This window comes from Tamandua tetradactyla, chromosome 1 (genome assembly GCF_023851605.1).
Source record: "Tamandua tetradactyla isolate mTamTet1 chromosome 1, mTamTet1.pri, whole genome shotgun sequence".
Taxonomy (NCBI): Eukaryota; Metazoa; Chordata; class Mammalia; order Pilosa; family Myrmecophagidae; genus Tamandua; species Tamandua tetradactyla.
The window spans coordinates 77,760,182-77,766,181 of NC_135327.1; the positions used below are offsets into that span (position 1 = coordinate 77,760,182).

The 6,000-nt window shown below is 40.2% G+C and overlaps 1 pseudogene; it reads right to left on the reverse strand.

Moving 5' to 3' along the window:
• Window positions 1–4,921: 4,921 nt before the first annotated feature.
• LOC143680944 (large ribosomal subunit protein eL36 pseudogene) lies at window positions 4,922–5,312 on the reverse strand (annotated as a pseudogene).
• Between the last annotated feature and the right edge of the window lie 688 nt (window positions 5,313–6,000).

A 6,000-nucleotide genomic window follows, 5' to 3' on the forward strand; every position in this document is an offset into this window, starting at 1 on the left:
GAAAGAGGGACCCCTGAGGGTTGAGTCCAAGATGCAGAGAACTCTAAGCCACAAAGACCTCAGCCTCAGGTTGCTGAGAGCCAGGAATCTGGAAAGAGCTTCCAACATGGTAGCCCAAGAATGAGCGAGAAGGAAAGGATGAAAAGGAAAGGAAATACAGAACAGCCACCCTTTTTCCATTTCCTAAGCTTGCTGTCTCTGTTAAAGGTGACCTGATGGTAAAATAAAGATAGTGAGCATTCTTGTTCCTTGGGTAACCCTAAATTGTGGCCTTCTCCATAGCAACAAAGCAACCTTTATTTCCCAGGACGAAAGGAAACAGTGACCTGCCAGTTGCATTTTACAAGGGTGGATGGTAAGAGGATCACATGAGTAGTTTTACAGCATTTATAAAAATAAGAGCCCAAGAAGAGAATATGTGTGTTTAAAAAACATTTTTAACATCTATTCCATTAATTTATACCTGGGATAAAAACTCAGCTCTGTTGTTATATTTTCTTCCATGTATGCTCTCTTATGTTTGTCCTGGCTGAATTTCCAGCAGAAGTTCTAAGAGTCACCACCTTGTCACCTAGTAGATAAAACTACTACAAGGGAAACATACATATATATATATTTTTTTAATGCATATACTTTTTTTTTAATAAGGAAAGCAACTCAATTGAACTGATTTGGCTACAAAATCATCTTGCTGTATAATATAATCTCTTGGAAATTAAGAGGATCTATGAATCTCTTGACCAATATTAGAGGTGATAATATAACCAATTAATAACATGCAGCAATAACTTCATTTCTGAAAACATTCAAGCCATAGCTTTATGGCTCCTACACATGGTACATTTTAACATTGTAAAGTCTTGCAATGAAGAAAGCAATATCTGTACAAATGAAAAACAAGTCTCTTTTATATTGTTTATACTGTTGATCAGAACACATTGATTGTATATTGAGTGTTTAAAGATTAGATGTATATTATTAATTGTTCTTTACTTACACCTTATAATAATAATGTTTCATTTTGTGTTTACAATGTAGTGTTGATGTTAGTTATTAATCAAATCCGAACTACTATAAGATCTTCTTTCCCAGTAACATTTTTTTTGTTAGGGAAATTATGAGTTTACAGGAAAAAAAAAACATAAAATACAGGGCTCCAACATATCACCCTATTATCAACACCTTGAATTGGTATAGTACATTTCTTACAATTGATGAAAATGCATTTTTATAATTGTACTATTAACTATAGCCCAGGGTTGTAGGGTTCACTGTGTTGTACAGTTCCATAGATTTTTTCCTAAGATCTTAATGGAAAAAAAGGACAAGCCAGTCTGAAGGTTTCCCTTCTGACCGGAATAAGGACCTATTTTCCCTTTAGTTCCTTAGGTTCCTTCTCATATGCAATGCTGTTCACAGCAAACATTCTGAATTGAGTTCTCCGGATACTCCATACCTTCCATAACTGCTTCACACTAGGTCTCAAGACCCCTGCTTTCAAGATTCCCTTCATGTTTTCCTCCACCTCCACAGAGCCAAGAAGGAATTTCTTGATGTAAGAGCCCTTTCTCGGGCAAGCCCAGGTTTTGTTTACTTGGTACTTAAAAGCAAATGGAAGTATTATTATGATCCTACTAACTCACACATGCTAAAAGAGAAATAAATGTACCCAACTTTGTGCCATGGGGTTGCTTACCTGTTGTACTCATCATCAGTCTCCCTAACATTTCTTCAGAGTTTCAAGTCCACTCAGAACTTTCACATGAAAAGAACTTTTCACGCCCTGTATTTCTTTTTTTTTTTTTTTCATTCCATATTATATGTTTTTTGGCATGAGCAGGCGCTGGGAATTGAACCCGGGTCTCGGACATGGCAGACAAGAATTCTGCTACTGAGCCACCATTGCCCACCCCATATTATATATTTTTAATTGAGATATATATTCATATATTCATATATCATGTAATTATTCAAAGTGTCCAATCAGTGTTTCACAGTATCATCATATAGCTGTGCATCCATCAGCAAAATTGATTTTTGAACATTTTCATTACTGCAAAAAAAAATTAAAAATAAAATAAAAGTAAAAAAGAACACCCAAAACATCCCATACTGCCTATTCCCCCCGTTTTATTTTTTGTCTTTTTTTTCTTACTTATCAGTCCATACACTGAATAAAAGGAGTGTCAGTCACAAGGTTTTCACACTCACATGAACACACCTTAAAAGCGCTATAGTTATTCACTAATCTTCAAGAATCAAGGCTATTGGATTACCGTTTAACAGTTTCGGATATTTCCCTGTACATCAAAGCTGAAAAGGATTATGTATATACTGCATAAGAATAACCTCCAGAATGACCTCTGACTCTATTTGAAATATCTCGGCCACTTAAGCTTTGCTTCATTTCTCTTCCCACTTCTGGTCCAGAAGCCTTCTCACTCCCATGATGGCAGGGCGGGCTCACCCCTGTATTTCATTTAATCTGGCTACTACTCACACCTCATGGACACTAATCTCTAGTGCTGAGGAAAATTATCCTATAGCGATAGAGGTAAAAGTTCTATAAAAATCCAGGTTTTAAGTACAAATACTTAAGTAGGTAAATGAATAAGAAACATTTTCTTCTATTGTACCAGTCATGAGAAGTGAGAGTCAGGGGATTTGAATTCATCTTAACAAGTGGGAAAAAGCAAATCTATTGGTGAAGCGAATGAAACTTCTAATGAGAAGAAAACTTCCAGAAACATGGTGTCAACAACTGAGCCACTGAAATGGCTGGGAGTTGGGAATGCACAGGGCAGGAGGAGAGGGTATGCAATTATTGTGATGGCATTAGACAATGGAACCCGCACCTGCAAACAACTCCCTGGCGGATTGGAAATGTCTGTAGGGCTTTTGGTTTCACTGACTTTCCAGGAGACTCTGACACCAGAGAATCAAGCCTCCACCCTCCCTGCCACAGCTCTCCGCTTGCCCAGCTGGTCTCCCTACAATGCTCAACCTTGTTTCTTTTACACGGGGGAGCCCAGAGCAGGAAGCCAGGCTCTGCTGGCTCACAACCACCCCCCAGCGCGTGCAGTGTTGACTCTAATCATTTCCAGGAAAATCACAGCTTTGTTTTGTGTTCATTGTGAAGCGCGTCGATCGCCTACGTATGAACACAGGGCCAAGAGTGAACTGTAATCATGTGAAAGCAGGACTTTGGACAAACCAGGTCCTGGAAGAATAAGCAAATTGGGAACTTTCCAACCTTCTTCTCAGGGCCCAGTGTGTCCAGGGTGGGAATCCACAGACCTCCCTGTCTTCTCCTTGTCTTTCTCCACCCCATTACTATCTAGCCTCCGAGGCTTCACACGCTCGGTTTACAGCCCCTGAGGAAGTGATAATCCTCTCAAGCACACTTGGAGTTCATTAGAGGTCAAGGACTTAAATTAAAATATTTAGTCCCATATATGGAAAGTCAGATTTCAGCAAATGAGGCAAAGGAAGGGGGTAACTTGGGACCTGGCCTTCTGGAGCCTGGGATGTCATCCCCTAAGTAAATAAAGCCCATGGTTTATAATTCCAATTAAATCCCCTTAATCTCAGAATGAACTCATCAGCACCAGACTCCCCTCACCCCTCAAAAAAAAAAAAAAATTCTAGCTGAAACTCAGTGCAGATAGTTTCAGCTTGACGGGCTTTTTCCTTTGGGCCAACAATCCTATAAAAGAAATCATTACATCTTGGGAGAGAAAAACTTTTCCAAGAATGGGAGTGGTCTGAAAAGGAGCTCTAAGTTACTCTTCCTGTTTCAGTCTTAATTTCTTCTTGTTCTATGGTTTGTGCTATCTTGAGGCAAGTCCTCCAAGCTTTACAGTATTCCAGCTCCTCCTCCAGACCACCAAGTTTCTTCCACCATCACGCAAAAACTTGGAGAGAGAAGCAGGAAGATTATGTTAGTTTTTTTCTTCTGGTCTCAAAAACAATAAACTAGGCCTAACAAAGAGCCTATGTTGTCTAAAATTGAGAGTGTTAGTGATTATACCACTAAGTGAGGATAATGTTAGACATGAACTATTGACTTTGGACATTGCACATGATGCCCAATGGATGCAGGTGGCTGAAGAATGAACTGACTTGAGAAGTAGAATGGTGAACAATGGTGTATACATGTGATCGAATCTTATGCTGCTACAAAAAGGAACAAAGTCATGAGGGATTCAATGTTGTGAATGAACCAGTGGGACATTATGTGATGCAAAATAAGCCAGAAACAAAAGAGCAAATATTGTATGGCCTCGTTTAGAAAATACTTACAAGAAAGTTGGAGCCTAGATTGTAAGCTCTTATAGCAGTCACATTTTATCCAGAGCAGTAATTGTTATTTCTAGATTATGAGAGGCTAGAGGCTGTGCTGTATATGTATAATCTGGTATTTCCCTGGAACTTTGGGTACTTGTGTGACACCTAAGACTCAGAGTAGGAGTTCTGCAGGTCTGAAAGTCAGTATTGTCACATACACAATTGTTAAAGAAATTGAAAAAGAGATCAGGCTTCAATTAGAGATAAGAATGAAGCTGATCAGGTCAGGACTAAGGTAAATCAGAATACAGGGGTAAGGAGGACATTGTCCATATTTTGGAACTTCACATACTCTATGAGACCAAAGAAAGAGAGGTTTATTTTTTCCAAAACCTGAATTTTCTGTAGCACATACTCTAACTCAATCTGTCTGGATAGAGCATCTACGCAACCCAAACACAGGAGCCTAGAATGGAAATGAAGGCTTATAATTCTGTATAGCTTAATGTCATATCCAAATACATCCCCAAGTATTTTGAGCAGATAACTTTAAAGTATTGGCAAAGTCCCTGAGAGGTGGAAAAAAATATATGAAACTATTAAGCTTTACCACAGGGGAAGCCACCGATCTGTCTCAAACATTAGGGATTCCCAAGTTAAAAGGCCTTAAACCCTTGATCTTTCTGTTTGTTTTTTCCAGTAAAGGTTTTATTACATGCAGACAGGGGGCTGAGTCTTTCTCAGTGACCACTTTCCTCATGGCAGCGAGGGCATTGCTCAGCTCCATTCTCTTCCCTTGGCAAGGATGTCTGTCCTTTTCTTGATGAACTTGAAGGCCTGCTTGTCCTTGGAGACCTTGAGCAGCTCATGGTGCATGCTTGTAGGGGGCGAAACTGCACACCTCTCAGATCATGTCCTGCACAAACTTGGAGCCCATGACGGCAACTGTGTCTCGGCTTGCTCATGTTCTTGGTCACCTTATGGCCCTCGTTGAGGACCACGGCCTTGGGGTAGTGCAGAGCCATGGTTGCTGCCTTGCAATGGCTGCCGTGGTGGAACAAGCCCTTGGTTTTGAGGCTTGCTCTTGTGAAGCTTATTTCTGTAGTGCAGAGGTTAAGTCTACCTATACTTATGCCTAAGAGGATCTCTTTTGTTGCCTCTCTCACTCTAAGCCCAACTCTGCAGGTGAAATCATTACCCTCCCCCTATGTGGGACATGAAGTCCAGGGGTATAAGTCTCCCTGGCAGTGTGGGACATGACCCCCAGGGATGAACCTGGCCCTGGCACCATGGGATCAACAATGTCTTCCTTACCAAAAATGGGGAAAGAACTGTAACAAATAAGGTATCAGTTGCTGAGAGAGTTCAAATAGTCGAGAGGCTCTTCTGGAGGTCACTCTTGCACAAGCTTCAACTAACTATTGCTATATATCATGATTTGCCAAACCCCAACCAAAAGCACTCCTGCCAACCCTAATAAACACCTAAGGCTTTATCTGAGATTCTCAAAGTTTCTATGCACTATGATTACTTTCCAGAAATTTACAATCTCCAGATGTGTCCCTAGGCCAGATAAGTCCTGAAACCCAGAGACTCCAGCACCTCCAGATCATGAACTAGTTCTATTCCCCTATCCCATATTAGTGACAGCCCTTTCCAACATGAAGAAGTCAGAATGGGCCTAGTTCAAATATCCCTAAAGATTGTGAAAAA